The 21,422-nt window shown below is 39.7% G+C and overlaps 1 protein-coding gene across 2 annotated transcripts in view; it reads left to right on the top strand.

Moving 5' to 3' along the window:
• Positions 1–21,422, top strand: part of CDH2 (cadherin 2) — a 114,303-nt gene that overhangs the window by 12,045 nt on the left and 80,836 nt on the right. The gene's annotated exons all lie outside the window — the stretch shown is intronic.

Here is a 21,422-nt window from a genome sequence, read left to right as displayed (position 1 = left end):
TTCAGTTCGCTGTTCCTTTTGTGTCTCTATTTTGCAGGGATAGAGTGGGACAAAGAGGCAGATCCTCTGAATACTTCCTAGATTTCCCAGCCAGTTAAGTTTCAGTATACAAGCTTGCAGAAATACAACGTTTTTTAAAAATCTGCATTAATTTATCTGTTTTCTGAACCGCTAACATAATTTTTTAAATCTAATTTGGAAATCGTGGAACTAAGAACATCAGTTTTAGACAGTTTCAAATACAGCTTAAATAAGGACTAATTTAATTTAATTTGTTGTTTCTTTCACATATAAATTTGGCTACACAGTTCGAGACATTTAAATGAAAAAAATTCTAATGAGACTGCAAAACAAATGAAGTAAAAGCTGTAGTCTTGATTTTACATGCTCTATGTAGCAGTCTCTCGTTAATTATATTTTACAGACCTGTTTTGTGCTTTCTTAGAAGTATAATGGAAACTTGAATGCAGGATGAATTGATTAGCTTTAGTGTATTTAAACTTGAGTTATTAAAGCTTTCTCTATTCAGTTTCAAGAAAGTATATTCTACCAGCACAGACTTTTCTTTTATGAAAAGATGGCTTAGAAATTTATGTATTGAAGTAAATGTTCTGCCAATTGAGAAAATAATAAAGAGGAAAGAGAATATTCCTCACTTTTCCACCAAATGGGAGTTAATAGATGGCTCTTCTATATACTTCTGTAATAGACATCAGCATGAGAATTTCTTGGTATGTGATGAACAAACACAGGCAGGGTGCAGAAACTGGGATGCAGAACACAGTAGCCAAATGCTTTCTAAGGGCTCTGCCTTGAAACCACCAAATGTTTGTTACAGGTTCACTGTCATACCATCAGTTCTCTTGAAATGGAGATCACACAAATTTTGAGATCTACCCTGTTCTGTGGAAGTTCTCTTTACTTTCTATGGAATCAAGGCTGTTTCTGCAGTTTTTCCCATTTCCCACCAGTTAGGAGCCACAGCAGACTGGGCATTAATTGTCTGTTGTCGTTGCTCATGGAAACCTGATGATAATGTCTGATCAGCTTTAACTGAGTCTGAACTAGTAACACAGGATGACAAACTGACTTCCTGTCTCATTATTCATCCCAGTCCCACAGTCCATTCCCTTGCTTCTCAGAAGTGAGTGAAGCATGACTGTTGGTTTGTCCTTGAATGGTATTAAAATGCATAACATTTTAGGGAAGTAGGAATTGGAAACACTGTATGAGGCAAACGGTATGTATCACATCATATCAGCTGGTTGAAAAATGACCTGGGGGAGTCTTTTTCCTACTGCTGTTTCCTCAACTGAATTACTGCAGTGGTTAATTCTTTTGAAAATTTTGACATGCTTAAAAGCATATAATTTGCTGGTTACACATAAACATACAGTCCATCATTGCATAGCTTTGACTTAAATTTAATTACACTGTCATTTTGAAATACTATTGTTGTCAAAAGCCTATTTTCTGGTTATTAAACTAGATTCAGATGATGCTGGAAGTTAAGTATAGTTGCATGACATTTGCTTCGTAGGGATAATCATGTGCCTGATTCAGATCTCGGCCGCCTCGCCTATCTAAATGCATGGAATTATTTAAGTTGGAAAAGACCTCTAAAACCATAAAGTCAATCCATTTATCCAGCACTGCCAAGTTTACCACTAAACTACGTCCCTACGCACTACATCTGCATGTCCTTTAAATACCTCCTAAGATGGTGACTCCAACAATGTCCTGGGCAGGCTGTTCCAATGCTTGCCAACCCTTTTGCTGGAGAAATTCTTGCTAATATCCAATCTAAACCTCCCCGATGGATGGTGATGCCATTTTCTTTTGTCCTATCACTTGTTTCCTGAAGAAACGACCAACCCCCACCTCATTACAACCTGCTTTCAGGTAGCTGTAGAGAACAATAAGGTCATATAATTGGCCGTGGCTCACTGATCCTCTGTATTACTTGCCTGCCCTCCAGCAGATCAGCATTCCTGCCCAGCTGAGGTGCACTTAATCCCCTCATCCCGATCATCCAATCATCGATAAAGATATTGAACAGGACTGGCCCCAGCAGTGAGTCCTGGGGAACACCACTGGTGGCCAGCTGCCAGCTGGATGTAACTCCATTCACCACCACTCCCTGGGCCTGGCTGTCTGGACAATTTTTGGGTTTTTACCCAGTGAACTCTGCACCTATCCAAGCTGTGAGCAGGCAGTTTCTCCAGGAGAATACTGTGGTAATCAGTGTCGGAGGCTTTTCTAAAGTGTTGGTGGACAGCATCTACAGCCTTCTACTCCTCCACTGAGCGGTTCACTCTGTCACAAAAGGAGATCAGGCCAGTCGAGCAGCACCTGGCTCTCATGAACTCAGATGGGCAGGGCCTGGTCTCCTGGTTGTCCTGTATGTGCTGCATGGTGGCACTCAAGGTGATCTGCTCCATGTCCTTCCCCAGCCCCTAAATTAGGCTGACGGTCTTGTAGCTCCGCAGATCCTCCTTCCAGCCTCTTGTAGCTGTGCATCGAATTTACTCACCTCTGGTCAGCTGTGACCTCCCTGGTCATCCAGGACTGCTGATAAACAATGGAAAGTGGCTCGCTGAGCACTTCTGCTGGTTCCTTCAGCACCTTTGTGTGGATCCCATCTGGCTCCATAGACTTGTGTGTGTCTAAGTGATGCAGCGAGTCACTGAGAATTTCTCCTTGTGTTATGGGGGCTTTACTCTGCTCTCTGTTCCAGTCTTCTAGCTCAGGGGCAGGATACCCAGAGAACAACTGGGTTTTTATGAGTGAACCCTGGCAAAGAAGGCACCAAGTACCTCAACCTTTTCCTCATCCTTGGTCCCTATGTTTGTACTCATATTTGATAAAGGATGGAGGTTCTTCTTAGCCCTCCTTTTTCCTAGAAGGATTGTTTTTAAAAATTGTCTTTTAATAGTAATCTGTCACCAGATTATGTTCTACTTGGGTTTTGGCACTTCTAATTTTCTCCCTGTATAACCTTGCAATATCCTTGTAGATACTTACACTAGTTTCTGTATGTTTTAGAGATGAAGGCTTTCATTTTCTTTGGTTTTGTACATTGGTACCACCAACACAGAGGCTTTATGGACATCTCAGATATCTACAGAGTAATTTGACCCTAACTTGATGCTTTCTTGGCATCTCCTGCCTTGTTTACTTGCTTTTGCCTAGTACATTGGGGACAGGCTTCTCCTAAGTTCTTTGGCCGCTGTCTTACCAAAACTTAAATAAAATTAGAATTATCGTATGACTTGTTGGTCTCTGCATTCCATTTGTTACGGTAACATAGGATATCTGGCTTTTAAAACACTACTACAAGGAATTTTCTTGCACTGCACTATACTGTATGTTTTTTGAGGAGGTTTTTTTTTCATTCTGTGTTCAGGTGGTACTTGTTTTTGATGGAGGATCAGACTTGTTCCCATTGCATTTAAGAATAATTCATAATGGCTTTGTTCGTTCCTTTGGCTAGGACATTATGACAGCATCTACTGATTTTTAACTTTTGTGCATGAGGGCATGAGAGGCAACTACAAGGTTCTTGTCCAGGTGATCAGTTATCCCAGTATGTGGAAAAATTGGTGAAGCAATGTATATCCAGAATAGCTTAAATTGGAAAAAGGAAAAAATGCTCCACATTTATTAATGGGGGGGTGGGGGGTTGAGGAAGAGAACAAGAGCTGCCCTTGTTGCCCTTGGTTTCAGGATGAGGAAATGGAGAAGATGATTGTAGTTGAGAGGTCACAGAAGCTGGAAGCTTCTCCTTTTGTAGGCTGTGACTGAGCTGTGTGGGAGGTGACCTGCACCGTATAGACTGGCCCCTGTTGCCTCCTTCTGGCATAGTGTCACAGTTCCCCATGGTCCTGTGTTCCCCTGGAACAGACTTTACTGGTCATACCCTTGGAGGCTCTTTGAAGCTGTTACTTTACAATTTGTCTTGTACAATATCTGGCAGGTCTCACTTCAAGATACAATACTCTCAGGTCACTAGATACATTTAAGATAAGTCCTATAGGCCTAATATTAAATTGATTTACTAGGTTTGACATGTTATTTCACTTGATACCAGTAGCTTCATTGAAATAACAGTGATTTTTACCGAGGAACTAGGTGACCTCAGAACTACTATCTTAATTTCTGTAAAGGAGAAAAAAATAATTTCAGAAGCAGAATTAAGAGAAAGTTCACTCATTGCTAAAAATTGTCTTTGGACAACCATGGAACTACTTGAGCCCCCAGCTCTTTTAAAATGTAATATACTTTGAAATGTTTTAGGACTTAAATCCTCCCAACATTTAAAAAAGAAAATAAGTAATATGCAAATAAGTCTCCAGTCATCAGCTAATAGAAGTAGATATCTAACCCAAATTGAGAGCACAGTACTTAAGACTGGTTTCTGTAAATACAATGTGATTACTGTTTGGAGAGCCATAAATAAGATGTAGTATTTGTAGAAGAAGAGGTTAAGTCAAAAGGGAGTTCCATTTAATATATTAAATGCCCTTGGTTGCGCTGGTTTTATCACATTTTTGTAGTTCATCCAGGGAAAAGTACTTGTGGCAGTTTGATATGTCCAGCATGTTTATCTAATCTTTGTTCTATATCCTGCAAATTTCAAGATACAAATAAAGCTTTTTCAGCTAAAATAATTCACCTCAAAAGGTTACTTGAATGGTTTGCAGAATCATTTTGTAGAGATTATTATGCTGATAATTACTGGAGCAGTTTCTTATCTCTCAGATATGTTATTTTAACATTGTCTGTCCTGTTACTAAATGCATGGTTTTAGTTTTCTGCTAAGAAAATTCATTCCTAAACCATTCCTTTGAATGCTATATAGCTATAAAATATTTCTAAGGTCTTTGTGTTGCACAGTGATAAAGAAAAAAAATAATATGGTGTTGTTGATCACAGAGATAAGCAGTGATTATGGATGATAAACACTGCAGTTCATTTAAGCCACAGTAAGCATCAACTCTGCCAAAAAAGGCATGCTTATGCCTTCCCTCCTTTGTGAGCCTGGTACCAAGTGCTCATGAAACCATTAAATGAGCGGGGTTAGCCAATTTATCTGGGGTAAACTTTCACTCCCACTCCTTTAGACTATTTTTCTGAGTGACCTTGTAGGCTCAGGCAGAGCCATGGTGTCCCTGCTGCCTTCTCTCCTCTAGCAGTGAAATGCTTAGAGAATAGTGTTTGTTTTGATGCTTTCAAAGTGAGTGGCAAAACTTGGTTTTTTGCATTCCCACAGACTTATTTTGTAGTTTACCACTGAAGATACCAATTGGGCTCAACCCAGAAATGTGTTGTTGTTGGTAGTGTGGCCCTCAGGCATGGCCTGGTGGCTCAAGAGTAACTTGACATTTTTTCATGATGTAGTGGAGGGTTACATGGATGCTGTCTGTCCCAGGTGAATCTGCTTGGCTTTGTTGCTAGTGTTGTTTTATTATTCTCCATATACAAATGTCTACTATCAGTTAAGAATAAAATTCCTTTTTAAAAAAGTCATAATGCTTAAAACTGAAGACAACAGCACATCTTTTAAGGTGAATTAACTGTAGAGCCAAGGAAACTGTTCTTAGAAGAATTATATTTTCCAAGAGGGAAATTAGTCTTTACCCAGGAAAAAAATGTTGGCTTTTTCTTTTTTCTTCTATTAAAAAAAAAAAAAAAAAAAAAAAGTAACCGCTTTGTTTGAAGTCTCCTTGCCTTAAGCAAAAAGACAAGTTGACAAGTTCCTTCCAGGCAGACAGCCAAACAGTCTCAGATAGATGGGGTCTCTCTATGAGCTGCTGGCAAACTGGGGAAAAATTGTTTCAATTCTTCCCAAATGTATTGTTTTCTGAAATTCTTTTCCTGTACTCGTCACCCTGCCCCCTCTTGCAGAAAAAGAAAGAAAGAAACCACTACAACCTACCATCCCCTTCTAGTTACTCTTTTAAGCCTTAGTGGGAGTGAATTTTTTTTCCAGAAGCTTCTGTTGTTAAGATCTTTTTTCCCTCTTGAGTTATGCTTAAGAATTTGTAGGTTTAATTTGTCCTCTTTGAGAAGCAGAGTAAATTCTATTGCTGTTACTTGGTGATGCTGTGCCTTGTTGTTTTATTGTCTGTTACAGTTGCATTCCAGTTCTTGGTTTCTTGTCGTTTTAATCCTTTTCATCTTCTTTTCTCAAACAGTTTTCCCGTTTGTACTCTTTCCATAACCCACAGCATCCTAAATTCTCCAGTGTCAGTTTTGAGCTTGCTGTCCTGGATTGGAAGAGCTGCTTTTGTTTGCTTTCACTATGCTAGCACAGTACCTGTTTTGTGATACCAGTTGTCTGTTCATGTACCAAGCTCTTAATCTATTCTTAGATACTTGTCCCCTGAAAATTAGAGCTTTCTTTTGCTGAAGCAAGAGACTGCTTTTCTTGAGATGTTGTTTCCTTATTCCCTTTCACCAGCTACTCAAACATGGGTTATATTCCAGAGTATATAAATCATATATCCACCTTGCTGAACAGTGGCAGTATTCCTATTTGAATGGTGACTTCTTTTTTCTTTTTTTGCCTGACTTGTATGTAATACCTGATTTTATTTTTGAGTATTATACTACTGACTGTAAGTTGGTATCATCTCATTTCAAGCTTGTATGTTGAATGTTACATACATATAAATGGAAAATAAGCATAAATAATGAAATGCAGTGATGTTACGAATGTGTACAAAGGACTGTTTCAGAGACATAATTCTGTTATCCCTTGGTGGACTGTAAAGCTATTGTGGACTTGTATGTAGTATGTGAATCAATTTGTATATACAGTATCAAAGAATTTATGACTCAAGTTCTAGGTAAAAAGGAATTCTAAAAAAATCTTATAGAAATGTACTAAACAAAACTTCTACTTTTCATGGAATATTTTTAATACAGGTGAAAATACAGTTTATAGTTCAATCCTAAATAAACTACTCTGTCCAGTTTTTCCAAAGAAGAGACATGATTCTCCCTTATTCCCTGGAAAAGTAGTGCTACTTCTGTTTCTCGTGTAGATTCTTGTAACTCCATCTTGGTAAAGAGAAAAATACACCTACAGAGAAATTATATAAATCTTGAATGGTTGCAGTGTTCTGGGATCTGTAAATTGCTGTTTTAGGTAATTAGTCCAGTTCAGATAGTAATTTCTGTCTGTAGTGCATTTACTTGGAATGCTCTGAATTAATTAGTACTTATTCCCTTTTCCTATATTCAGCTAGTTACTTGTGAGGGTCTCAAATGTAGTGTCCTTTCTGTGCAGAAATCTCAATTACAACAGCAGAATTGGTGGCTGCCTCACTAAGCTCTGAGTGTGACTCAATGAAGGATAGCAAAGGGGATGTTTCTTTCTGCCCTCTGAAGCTGGGTCTAGCATTATAGTCTTTCTAACACCATTTAGTGTAGCTTTAGTTCAATTTTAAGCTATACCATCTGGCTTTGATTCCCAAGGGGCCATTATTTTTCTTGGAATCATTGTAGTTAGAGTGTTCTTCAGTGCTGACCAGTGCTCTAGGGAAGGCTGGGAGGAATAGTGGCTGCAAAGCTGTGCAGAAAACCTCCCCAGACTAGGGGAGGTTTTCTGCAAAGGTGCCCCTAGGTATGGGTGATTTATTTAGTAACAGAAGGAAGTTGCTGTTGCATGCAAGAGCTGCATGGGGAAAAAAAAAAAAAGATTTTTTGTGTGGTACATTGGTATATGGAATACATGGAACAGAAACTCAGGTGAAGCTTTCTATGTTAGTATACATAATAGGAGAAAATGGTATTCATAATTAGGAATTCAAATTGTCACTTAGGACTACAGTACATCTTCTGTTGACTTGTCATTTTTCTAACTATCCAAAACACGAATTTACAAGAGCTTCCTACTGAACTGATATTACAGGAAATATCCTTTATTGCAAAACATATTGCCATACTAAATACAGATAAACTCCTCTAGTATTTAAACACTTAAAAACCAAATTAAATAAAATACTACTGCCTTGAAGACTTGGATGTCAGTCAACAAATCCCAAGTATGGTTTGAACTGCTCTGATTTTGATTGAATGCAGTGAAGTAGATTTATTGCTTTTGGTTGAACTTGGGACACTCAGTGTGAGGGCCCTTTTTTTTCTGGAAATGATAACTTTTGGAAGAGTTCACTTCCAAGCTTTCACAGTATGTCCTATCCATCAGAGCTAGCTTTGCTAAATAAACTCAGGACAAAGGAGGAGCAGAAGGAAGGTGCAAAAAAACAGGGTCAGATTTTGGATGGAAAGGAAATTTGCTGGACTTGATAGTATCTTCTAATTAGACTGTAGAAGGAGCAACTGGCCTTTGGTACCCTGTAAATCTTTCCAATTTAACACAGCACAGATGGTTTTCTACTCATTTCCATATGCCCTCACGGGTTGATGAGTCCTCCAGAGGGTGGGGAAAATAATGTTGGGGGATAAATGGAGTGAAACACTGGAGTGCGAAATGGAACTGAGGAAAGGATGGAAGCAGAAGAATCCAGGTGATGAGGGATGATGAATGGAGGGTGGAGTTATGAAGCTGGGTGTTATTCAAGGGGGAAGGGAAAGCAGAGGTTTTCCACAACCCTAGGAAGAGCAGAGAAACTTCACATTAGTTGGAAGAGGAGGCAGAAGCAACCCAAGGTAAAAAGGAAAATATCTTGGAATTCTTTCAGATTTCCTCATGGCATCCATTTTGAGCTGGCCATGGACATCCGATACCCACCCTAAGGGCAATGCTGAGGACCCAGTAGAGCTCACCAGTATGAAATAAGTGAGCATGTAGTGCTGGGGAGCTTTTCTAGGAGAAACCACCAGGCCTTCTTTACACCAAAATGGCAGCACGGTATCCCACATCTTCCTTTTTTTTTTTTTTATTTTAAGCTAAAAAACATAATTATGCCAAAATGGCAGCACAGTATCCCACATCTTCCATTTTTTTTTTATTTTAAGCTAAAAAACATAATTATCTGAGTATTCAGCCAAGATCAGAACATGCACAAGGAAGAGCCTTTTGAGGATAAACTGATCTTACAGCCAGAACATTAGGTTAGCTAGAGTACCTACAGCTGCACATCATGACTTGTCCACTGTTTTGGAGGAAACATTGAGTTTGAGCTCTAAGGGTCTATCAGTGTCTGTGAAGTGGTATTAAAACCCACTGCTGCTTTTTTGTTACAGCTGATTTGGTACCACCAATTTTTTTTTCATTTTTTTCTCACCTTGTGTATCTATACATGCAGTTTAAGTGCATATGAAAACACCAGCCTTAATTAAAGCTAGGAGAGGAGATACCCAAAATGTAAATCTTTCCTGTTACTGCAAATGCATTACAATGGTGTGGCTGCAGGATGAGTGAGTTTGATCAGCAAGTTAGTGCATCACAAAACTGTTCCTTCTTTTTCTGGGTTCATCTCTTCTGGGTCAGGTTAGTTGTTGATTTGCTGGGATCTGCTGTGGAAAAGGAGATAAATTAGCGAGAAAAGATGTGTGTCAGTGGTGATGAGATAAAAGGAGGTCATAACTGAATTAAGCTCCACTGTGTTAAATTCTCTGGTAGGTTTTTTTCCACCCTCTTTCCTCTCTGCAGTGCTTTCTTCCTGCTGTTTTAATATATTCCAGGATTGGGCAGTGAGGATCCCTTGCCCTTGATGGCTGCTGCATCCCAGCGCTACCCAGGCACAGTAGTGAATTGTGACGACGGTTCTTAGCTGGGTTGCAGATGACAGTGAGCAATCCCATTAACCTACCAGCCTGGCTGCAGATAATCCCGGAGAACCAGGGCGCCCAGTGCTGCCCACGGCTGCCATCCCTCGCCCTGCTGGCTGCAGCTCCTGCCTGTAGGCACTGATGCTCTGGGAAGAGGAGCAACATGGCTCAGGTGCATCTTCTCCTCCTCTGAGCTGCCTGCAGAGCTCAAAAACTGGCCCGATTTATTTTTTTTTTCTTCTTTTTTACCGTCTGCTGTGTTTTGGCAGACCTGTGAGCTGTGGCAAATATTATGATCGTGTCTGCTTGCCTGCAGCTCTTTCTTGCACACTGTGCTGCTTTTTAAGAAGTACATTTTGTTTGGTTTTGAAAGTTAATGGCATATGCCTCTCAGGTTGTAGAGAGAAGGAATTATTTAAGGCCCTCTGTGAGTTCCAGTTTAACATTCTTTTAAATAGGAAAGTCAGAATCCCTAAAAGCACAATTTATAATATAAAAGCTATCAAAATAGCAGTGCAGTCTGTTAAAGTGTTTAAAAATTTGATTCGCTGCAGTTTAAAATGTGAAATAAATGTACATTAATTGTTTTGAATGGAGATGAAGATGGTGTTTGAAGCCAGTTTTTAAAGGAATTAGTGAGATAGCACTGCAGTTAATGGTGAAGCACTATTTTCCTGTAATGGGCTAAGCAATGTTCTCTAATTAGCTTGCAAATTGATATTCAATACAAGTAAACTGGCAATCAAATACAAGCAAAACGTCTATGTAAGTAGACTATGACGTCTGCATTTAGCATACCTGTATCAAAATTATGTGTGGGTAAAGGGTAAGCTCTTAGTTGTTTTCAGCATGGAGCTTTTATTAACAGTGGCTCACTGGTTACAGTAGGTAATTTTTTTAATTTAAGCACATGAAAAGAGGAAAAATAAGTTCCTTTTTTTTTTTTTTCCACAAGTGAGTGGCTTTTAAACATTAGTAACATAATACTGAGTGTGCATAAGTATTTTTACTGTCTTCATTTCTTCTGTTTTTTGTCAACTAGTTGTGCACATAAGATTTGATACATAGCTGAGTCAGTGGAAGTTACTCTGTTGAGTTTTCCTGGATTTGGATCATATTTATGTTCTTTATTAAAATTATTGCTATATGGTGTAGTTACTTCATTTTCAAGCCTTGTGGCAGCAACTGGATGCATAAGCTTTTAGTGGTGTTTATGTTGTAAGGTTTTCAGTGGTATGTAGTACAGGTTCTTAAACCTGAATGCCTGGCACAAGTAGGTTTCTACAAAGGAGAATCATAGGATGGTTTGGGTTGGAAGGAACTTAAAAGACCATCTAGTTCCAACCCCCCTGCCATGGGCAGGGACACCTTCCACTGGACCAGGTAGCTCAGAGCAGCATCCAACCTGGCCTTGAATACTCCCAGGAATGGGACACCTGCAGCTTCTCTGGGCAGCCCATTCCAGTGTCTCACTGCCCTCACAGTAAATTATTTATTCCTAGTCATACAAAAAAACTGGTGCAGAAGAACTCTTGCTGGGAAAGATAAACAAAAATCACACATTAAAAATTCGGTTTTCAGGGTATTTTTAATGTCTGTATTTTCTAATCTATAAAACATCTCTCACTCCTTGATACCTCACATACTGATACCTTGCTAACTACCCTCTGTAAGAATATTTTTTACTGACGGAAGTGTGAACTGTATCAGCAGGTCAAGTATGTGGCTTTATCAACCACCAGTACTCCTTCCATCAGCTGTTACGGTGTTTGTTTAGCATCATCTTTTATGCTAAAAGTTCTTTGGAACATACTTCCCTAAATCAAATTCTTGTCACTGTGCATTCATTAAATCAAATTAATGTTTGCATAGATTTAGCTTTCAGTGCTGATTATTATCAGAATTCTTCAAGGGGGGAAAAACTCAAACAAAACCAAACCCTCCTTGTGTTGAGTGTTTTCTGTAAAGCAGTAAGCAAGTATGCATTTATACTGAGAAATAATACATCAGTGAAAGTCTTTGACTTTCCAGTTCAGTATGTGCTTTTCTGTTCAACCCAAATTTTCCCTTTGCAGTGCTTTAGTGCATGTATGTGCTTTTATAAAAAATTGATCAACTTGGATCTCCGGGGATGGTTGGTGTGCGAGTGTAGGTCGCTCCGAGGTCACAGGTTCAGATCAATCTGTCATCTGCATCCAGTAGCCAATAACTTATAACTGCTTGGTAGGTGATGCAAAAGGAGCTTTGGTTGATTTGGTTTCTTCTGAAGGAGTCTCTGTTGAAAAGGTACTTCCTACACAAGAGCAGAAATACTGCTGAAATTAGTGGAAACTGGGTCAGCGCATGTGGGCAGGGAGTGCTCATGTGTATGAAGGTAGCTGGAGAAGGTCAAGATCACAGTGCTTTCCTGACTGGAAGAGAGAAGCACTGAAACAGATGGGAATTTTAACCTCTTGAAGTGCATTTTGCAGAGCTGTGATATGTTAGGGCAGTAGTTTTAACAGCTTGGGGCAAATAGCACATCTAGCATTTTAGGTACTGCAGGTGTTTTTGCCTACGTGTAATTGATTCAGTATGTTTGCCAGAGCTGGAATGAAGTCTGCATGACGCTGAAACTTCAAATACAAATTAACAGCAAAAGAAATCCCTCTCATCCTTACCCTGTGTGTCACTACCTGCACTTCTGACCATGCCAAGTCTCATTTAATTAAAATCTTCTTGTGCCTGTGTGCCAATTAATTATTTAAGAATGATATGTGTCATTATTTATAAAAATGGATCTTTTTTCCTCAGAGAAAGTGATTATATCAGTTGTTACAGCTGCAAACGATCAGGAAGTTATTTCCTCCTTCCAGTTTCTGAAACAAAGTCTGTAATTTACAGATGCATGCCAAAAAGACAACATAGTGTGGCTAAAATGAAAGATTTTTGTTAGCCTTCAGTGAGTTTGCTATTTAAAGGAAGCAAAGCCTACAAAAGCACAGGTGCATCTGGCTTTAGGAAGCAATTTTGCAAGAGACATCCCAGCAGAACATGGCTGTTCCAGTCTGCTGGGCAGGTTATGGTGCAGTGATGAAGCCTGGCTTAAGGTGGCCACTGTCTCAGTGTCTGTGGGTTTTATATTGCAGCTGATTTAAACCAAAAAGAAAAGTTATTGAGTCCTAACAGTATTGAGTTTTGTGTTCCTCACAAAACCCAACAATAGTATACAAAGATTCTTAATTTTTTGAGCCCTGTCTATCATGCAGGACATAGATAAAAAACTGAAGAAGCTATCTCCAAACATTTGTTCCTGTAAGTGACTATCAACTTTGAAAAGATACCTAAAGTGTCAATAACATTGCTCATTTTGTATTGCATACTTTATGTTAAATTTGCTAATTTTGCCAACAGCAAAAAGTAATTTAAAAAAATATCATATAATAATTGTAATAATTGTTTTATTAACAAAATTATAGTATTAGACAAGTCTTTAGAAAGACCTGGAGATACCAAGGGGACAGTAGGGTCTGTAATACTCAGTATGGGACAGACAGATGGTTTTAGGTTGTTTCAGAGTGTGCCCAGTTAATTCTGATAATGTGATTGGGGGATTAATTCTCATTTATGCACAGTCTCTTTGCTGCCTTTCTGAATGCATGTGGATGAACATGGTATATCTCATCTTTTTAACTGATGCACCTACTAAACATTCAAAATACGTTTTCCTCACTATAGTGAATATTAAAATTAAAGTTTATCTTGTAACTAGCTTTTGCTACAGGCTGCAGAATTTTGAGTGGTTCTGTGACTTGAACCATCAGCTGTTCGGAGCCCTTTGAGGTGGATGTTGCAGGTTCCAGGCACTATCTGTGGTTCTTAAAAAAAAAGTTGACTCTCCGTGATTGAAAGACCTAAAGAGTGCTGTCATGGGGGATATTGAAAATGGCTGGGAAGATTAGAAGACCAGTTTGGAAGACTGAATGCCCCAATTTCCCTCATTTCAAGAGTAACAGTTCCCCTTACTTAGAGGGTATAAGAATTGCAGACCAGCATCAGCAGCTCCCAAATAGAGAAGCATATCTTGCTAGTGAGAGACAAACATAAAACAGATGCACATTAAAATAGGGTTTGCTGATAATAGTCCTGCTTGTGGATAACAGTCCTACTGTGATAACAGTCCCCACTCTGGGAGAGTGTCTTACTCTCCCAGACCCAAATGCATTGGGAAATTCTGTGCAGAAGCATTTGCATTGCTGTGGATAAGGTGGCTTAATTAAAGTTTGGTCTCTTGTTTTTGGTTCTGTACAAGGTAGTAGGACCAGAGAGGGGTGGGCTGAAAAAGGTGTTTTGATGAGGGACTGAATGGTATAGCTTTCCTGATGTGAGTCACACCCTGTATGCATCTTCCCTGGTGACAGAGGAGCTCAGGCAGATGTTATTTTTCAAGTCTAAGGTCTAAATCCTGTATCGGAACAAAGTGATCTAAATTACCATGGGAGAGGGCAGTCCCACATCTCTTCCTAACCCTCCCCAGAGATCCAGGTGCGTGTTTTGCACTAGTTAGAGTGGTCTTGCAGCCTCAGTATGAATCAATGCATTGGTCTGATCACATGGCAGACTTCTTCTGAAGTGAAAGAGAAGTGGTATTCCTGTGGATCAGCAGGATGACTGAACTTCTCCCATAGCTGCACTGCAGTGGCTTCTGGGAAAAGAGGGACCATGGGCTGCAAGACCACATCTTCTAGCAGGATCTTGTGCCTGAATCATTTTAATTGTCATGCCAGAAGTGCATCCTAGCTGTGTTTATAAATATTGCTCATTTTTTACTGAGGTATTCATCTCTCACTGGCCAGCCATACTGCTTTGCTGTCCTTTTAGATCTGCAGAACCAGGGTGGTTGATTTGAGCATCTAGTATGCAAATCAGATGACCTTTTCACTGTGATTATTTTTTTTGTAATGACTGTATAAATCATGGATATTTTCACCATTAGCTCAAGCCCTTCTGTGAAATATGAGAACGAAGTGCAGCATTTTAATCTTCAGTCTGTCCAGTCTCTCTGCCTGCCTTCCCACACCAACAATCCAGCAGTAAACCCCTAAGTAAGCAGCAGTATCTCCAGACAAGAAGAGTCACAGGCTTATTGCAAAGATGAAATGAATCAAACAAAGCCGACTGCTGTAGTTGTAAGTCGTTTTTGCATGCGATCCCTGTTGAACTCCCTTTTGTCACCTGGGGTGATGTAAAACATGACAGTCTGCCAGGGCTGCTTCAGGGGCTTCAGTGGCATTCTCAGTTCCTCAAACTCTTCCATGTGTAGAGATTTGAGGGCTAGCTCTGCTGGAGTCTCCTGCTGTAACAGAGGATGCTGCTGCCTCGGTGTAGGCATGCTGGCTGTCTGCTGGAGGCTGCCATGCTGCTGCAGGGCTGGTGACGCAGGCTGCCTGTCTGCGCTGTGCCTCGGAGGGTCAGAGCCTCCCGTGAATTATCGATAAAGATGTGCTGACACCCGGGCAGCAGCAGCAGAACTAGAGCAGCACAAGGATGTGCGTGGCTTTCTGTCAGGCCGTGCTCGTCGCTGTTCTTAGCAAAGTCAGGATCTGGGGTTGGAAGTATTTTGTGCTGCTGGGAAGGCAAAAGAGCCCCAGGGCTCTTGATCACACGGACCTTGAAGCTGTCTTCAGGAAATGGTCTGCAGTGCTTTCTGTAGTAAATTCCTCTGGTAGCCATGCTTGCTGCCCTCCTGCTAAGGCTGAAGTCTTGTTCCAGGTGTATGTACTGTGGGAGTTGGGGTTAAAAATAGACACATTCCCCACGCCTCGTAATAATCAGTTTGATTAAGTTTGGGATGAAAACAACAGGAATGTTTTCTTTTAAGCTGAAGGCTGTGACTTGTTTTGGACAACACATCTAAGCTTCCCATTAAGGGAGGAAAAAAAAGCAAACCCGGGAGCCTTGTAAGATATCTACTATGAAGTCCTTTAAATAGCACAGTCTATCTCTCCTCTTAAATTAGTGGTCAGCTTAAAAGTAATTCATCAAAACCAGTGGATTTACATAAGTATGTGGTATAACAAAGATAAAAACTAGGTCTGGAGTGTCTGAGAATACTTGAAATTCAAGGCAAATCGGGCTAGTCTAAAATCAACCACAAACTTCGTAAGCTTCTAGTATTTAGGGGTTTGGGCTTTTCATTGTTTTTTTCATTTTGGAATATCTCAGCTGGAAAAGGGAAGTTCTGTAGATCTGCTATGGATCTTGCATTCTATAAAAGATTTAAGAGTTATTTTTATGTATCTTAAGTGAATGTTATAGGGAATGACAAGGGTGCTGGTTTTCTCTTCAGGGACAAATAGGGGTAAAGGCGTATCTCAAGATTGTTGTATGTGATGAAGAGAATATATTGGATGGTGTCAGTGTGTTTCTTCAGATAAAGATTTTTGATACCTGATTTTATTATAATCTGACCCAGTGATCCGACTTTTTTGCTTGTACTTAAAACTTACATATTTTCCCATAAAGTTGGATGTTTGGTAGTACCTTTTCTTTTTAATTAGAATATCGATGTGCAGTTGTGTAATGTAAACATCCAAAGTTATATTAGTATTTCCTGCTGGTTTACATGGATTATTTTTTTTATTTGCCCTTGACTTGTAATGAGCCTATGAGCTACCAGCTATCTGTGTGCCCATGGGCAGATCCCAATTCTAAAAGTAAAAACTGACAGCTGTGTCCAGAGGGGGCTTTTCAATGCAACACAGTGTGGCTTTGCCAATAATTTTAATTTTTCTAAGCAGACTTTAAGAGGCAGGGGAGGCTTTCATTGTTGAATCAAAAATCTAATTAAGACATTTATTTTTTATTAATTTTTGTACATCTGAACTATTTTCTGCTCTTATGAGAAAATTGTGAAAATAAATCTCCAGTATTTAGACAGATGCAGCAGAGAACAACCTCCTTATCTGAATTCAGTGACTGCCTGCCTTGCATGGGTGAATACTTGTCATGGTACAAAACTTCAGAGCTAGACTGTAATACTGAAAAAAATAGAGCAATTTTAAGGAGCATTAGGAACTTGGAAATGTTCAGCTTTTCTGAAATGCTATGCAGGGTACTGAATGTGGATATTACATTTTAAAAGAAGTAATTGTAATACACTTGCAACATTGCACCTATTAAGCAGAGATGAATAAATAGCTCCTGATAGTTAATATGCATCTCGGTTTTATTGCAAGTATTCCACGTGAGGAAGGAGGAGAATACAAGAAGATAGAAAATTATTTGATTGAGTTCACCATGGGCTTTTGTTTTATTCCAAGTCACAAGTTGGGAAATTTGTGACATGATAAAACATGGAAATCTGTAGTTCCTGCATACTTGCCATTAAGATTGGTTATTAGATGTTGTTTCTGTAACTTTTTGTACTTAGGTAAAACTGCAGTAAATGTGAAAATATGGGACATTTGTTTTTCTTAAATGGTAAATGCAGTACATCAATAGCAATTAAATTACATAGGCTCAGCTCTCATTAGGTGAATTGTTTTGGTTTTTTCTCCTTTACATTCTTGAAGTGGCAGAAAACAGTGAGATTTCATCATTTACTGTTGGTACAAAAGCTGCATTCAAAGCTTGAAGTGAATTTTGCTTTCTAGAAACTGGTGGTTAATACCAGAGATGATTTGTGCCATGCCATTTGTGCTAGACAGCATTTGTGAGCTGATTCTAGTATAGGAACTTCCCAGAGCTGCAGGGAACATCATACTTTTTTTTTGGGAATCCTTTCACTTTCTAGTCATTGATGCTGTAAGGAGGAAGAGCCCACATCCTGTTGTGTGTCACCAGAAATGCCAAAGGTTTGTAGGTGATTTCGAGGTTGAGTGCTTGCTTGTAGAAGAGTTTGGATGGATGATTGCCACTGGCCAAAAGGGTCTGTCCCTTTGCTCAGCCACCCTGCTCGCTTGAAGCATTTACTGAGTGCTTTCTCCATCTCTCTATCGTTATGCTTAAAGTCTCTCATCCCTAAATTTCAAAAGTAGTAGTTTTGGGTATTTAGAAACACTTTTAAAGCGGTATGACATTGAATTAGGCAGGAAGCACAACCTTGGAGGAGCAGGTTTTTTAGAGCAGGATGCCAAGAATGGTTTAAAAAATGTAGAGCAGTGTTCATAGTTCGGAGCAACTAAGCATGAAAACTTCCCGGTAAAAATCTTGAGATTGGAATGGGCTTTTCAATAATGCAATAACTCTGCCATCTACTAAAGCCTTTGATATTAAAAAAAAAAAAAAACAAAACAAAACAAAAAAAAAAAAACCACAAAAACACCCAACAAAAATCTGCTGATTTTATGTAATGTGTTTTGCAGCCTTTGTCTTTTGTTTCATGCTGTTGGAAGGCCCAGTAAGCAATACCAGTTATTCACACCTAGTCCAGTTTTTCATCTCCCGTGGTGATCCTTCCCTTCTAAAAGGGTATCATCATTGTATATGGGGGAAGAGTAGCATGTGGATTAAAAATTATCTCACTAAAGTAAGTGTAAGGCTTGTTGGAGTACCCCAGGTTGCCTTTACTGAGATGTTTTCTCCTTACATGTCCTAAGTCATCACTGTTTGTCTTACTGGTTGGCTTTGCATCATTGGTCAAGGTAGCTCCTGTTCTGCGAGTCTGAGGGGCTGATCTGGAAACCTTTTGTGTTTTGTGCATGTGGGAAGGAAAGTTTTGGGTTCAGACAGCTCTGAATGGAACCACATGTACTAGGGAGGCCTTGCTTCCCGCCCATGGGCATGGTGGCATTTGTGTGCCACAGGGGTGAGGACAGTGGGTTTGCTGAAGTGCAGAGTACCGCCAGTTCTACCAAGCAAGGCTAATAATCTCTGTCCAAGGAGATCACAGCTGTGCTCCACCCTTGCGCTGGGAATGAAAGCACAATAGCAATCTTCAAAGTCTTGGGAGACTTGAGATTAATTTTTTAAAAATGCATTTTAAAAAAGAATAAAAAGCAGGTATCAAAGGTGGTCTCTATATTTAAGAAGGGTCTAGCTATAGGATAAGCTTCCAGAGACCGTCTGAAGTAGAACAACCTTTAAAGAAAAATAAGTCTTTTCAAAGAGCAACTCTCTGTTTCACCCAGAAGAGACAGTGTAAAGAACCCTCACAACAAAGTTTTCTTACATATTTGGGTGAAATAGTCTTTTATAAAGATAAGTAAGAAAAATGGGGAAATACTCCTCTCCTCAGCAGAGGCTGGAGTTGAAATACTCATTGAAGACAGATTTTGGTAACTGCTAATCTTTTGCAGGCAGTATTTTCATTGTGGGGGAAGCTGAGGATGGTGGTTTAACCTTTTACTTTCTTTTTCCTTTTCTTTTCTTCCCCTCTATTTTTTTTAGCCTTTATTAATCTAGTGTTAGGTTTTGGAGAATGAAGATTTTTATTGCTACCAAGTACTTTCTGTTTTTTGATACGATTCTTACAATTTTGTCTTCATTTTCTGCAACTTTAGAAAAAAATTCTAATGAGTGAATTCAGAGAGAGACCAGAATGTGCACATGCATCAAACTTCTCTTTGAATGCCACAGATACCGAGGCTATTTCGGGCAAATGACTTAAGAGGTGTGGCAGTGAGCTGATGGCCCTTATCTCTGGCTCACCTCCGTGTCAGATCTGATGGGACCTGGGATGCAGAATGTGTGCTGCATTCCCAGATGCTGTCCTGCCACAGCTATGGGGAGGTCAGATGCTGGAGGCACCTCTGGCCATCTGCAGGCAGCTCCCAGGATGGTAATATAGCAGAAGGTATCTAAGGTATCTGTGGTTTATTTTGGTCCAGTGACTTTGTCCACAAAGCAGAGATAGGAAAATCAAAGAACTGCATGCCTCCAGGAGCCTGTAGTGGGTGTGATTTAAGTTATCTGTAGGGGACATGCTGTTCCATAAACTTTTGTCATATGGATTCTGGACTCTCTGGTAGATCTAGAATTAGTTGGTAGTCATTATTGCTTCATGCATTAAGTGAAGATGTAAAAGTGAAATTTTCAGTCATAAGTAAGACATTAAGGGAAACAAGCAGTGCAGATTTAAATGTTAAGTACTTTTAATAGCAGTGAGTAGCTGAGCATGTTTCTGTGGGCATCCTTTACAGCTAAAAGAGGAAGAATTGGGGTCAAATCCTGCAATGCTGGATGAACTTACTTGTTTCTCCACTGCCAGAGTCTGTAAGATAGAACAATCAAACATGCAAAGGTGGCACAAAAAATACTGTTAAAAGAAATAAAACCCCTTAATTAAAAAAAATCACAGCAATGTGAGTAAAAGTCTCATGTTTCCCATTTGTGTGTCCATCTATGTAAAATAATGTAGATGTAGTAATTTAAAGTTACCAGACTGTTAAGGGGGTTTTTTTTGTCTTTTATGGATCCAGGTTGCTGCTCAAATATACTGCCTGGGAAGGTGGGGGTGAATGACTTTAGAATGTTGTTTCTTATACCAGCTAAACACTGTTAATTCTGTAGAGCCTTCTTGGATGTTCCATTCCCTAAAAGAAGGCAATGCTCTCCATTTCTCATTGCTAGACCTGTGAACCACTGGCAAGTATGGTTCAGAGGTCTCATACAGAATTAATACATGAGGCAGTTGATGTTCCACTGCATTAAAGCAAAATTGGTCTTCTATCAGCTTTTACACTCCCCAAGAGCAAAGAGGCTCGAGTTGACACACTTCCTTGCCATCTGAAATCTAAATAGGGATGTTTGTGGTCAAGAAGGAAAGTTGAAAGGAACATGTCAGGGGTTTAAAGTTCTTTCATATTTTTCTAGACAGAATTTTGTTAGGAAGGATCTTTGTGGGGATACTTTTTTTGTTTGCAAAGCTCTCTGACAATGACAAGCCCTGGGTAGTGCAGGCTGTCATTATTGCTATCCGTGGTCTAACCATTGCACAGTATGCACATTTTGTGATGTCTGTAATCTTCTGACAGGCCAGCGCTGTTGAAATGCCACGTAAAGTTCATTCCATCCTTTTTACTAGTTAGCTGAATTTTCTTCAGAAAGATGGTTTTGCTTCGTGGCAAACCTTGGAAGACATTCTCTGGTGTTTTCTGTATGTAAGAACTAATGACAGTGTTACAAAAATAGCCTCAAACTTTTGTGTCATCTTGCTCCACTTTTCATTTATTTTCAGAGTAGTTGCACGTAGGCTGAATTGAACTTTTTAACTTAAGTTTGCTCCATGCAACAAGAGGCTCTGGAGTTACTTGAAGGGCTCACAAATCTGTCTTCCCTATACTTCCTCTATATCCATACCTCACTGAAAACAGGACCCAGCCCTACCCCTCTACACATTTTAATCCTGCTTTCCTAAGTGCAGACCCCAGCATTGCTTTTGCCACAGTTCCTGCTGTTGTCCTCTTCTGTATCCCCAACCTGCTGAACCAGAAAGGCCTCATCTTTCAAGTGTGTACCTCAGATGCACCTTTGCTTCAGCTTTTTTGTTCAGGTTTGAACAGGTTGCCATTGTCACGCAGCAGCTGACAATCTCCTTGTGCATATGCTCAAGTGGTGGCACATCCAGAAGGTGGCAAACTGAATGCTACCATTCATTGCTAGTTCGTGCCAAAAAATTTGCAGGTGTAAGGTACGTATTTGAGTGCTATTTCTTGTGACTGGATCACTCAGTGGATAGACCTTTCCATTCTTGCACAGTT

Source organism: Pyrgilauda ruficollis, unplaced genomic scaffold (assembly GCF_017590135.1).
Source record: "Pyrgilauda ruficollis isolate IOZ18807 unplaced genomic scaffold, ASM1759013v1 scaffold41, whole genome shotgun sequence".
NCBI lineage: Eukaryota > Metazoa > Chordata > Aves > Passeriformes > Passeridae > Pyrgilauda > Pyrgilauda ruficollis.
Note: the sequence above shows the minus strand (reverse complement) of the source record. Positions and strands in the feature narration are given on the sequence as shown.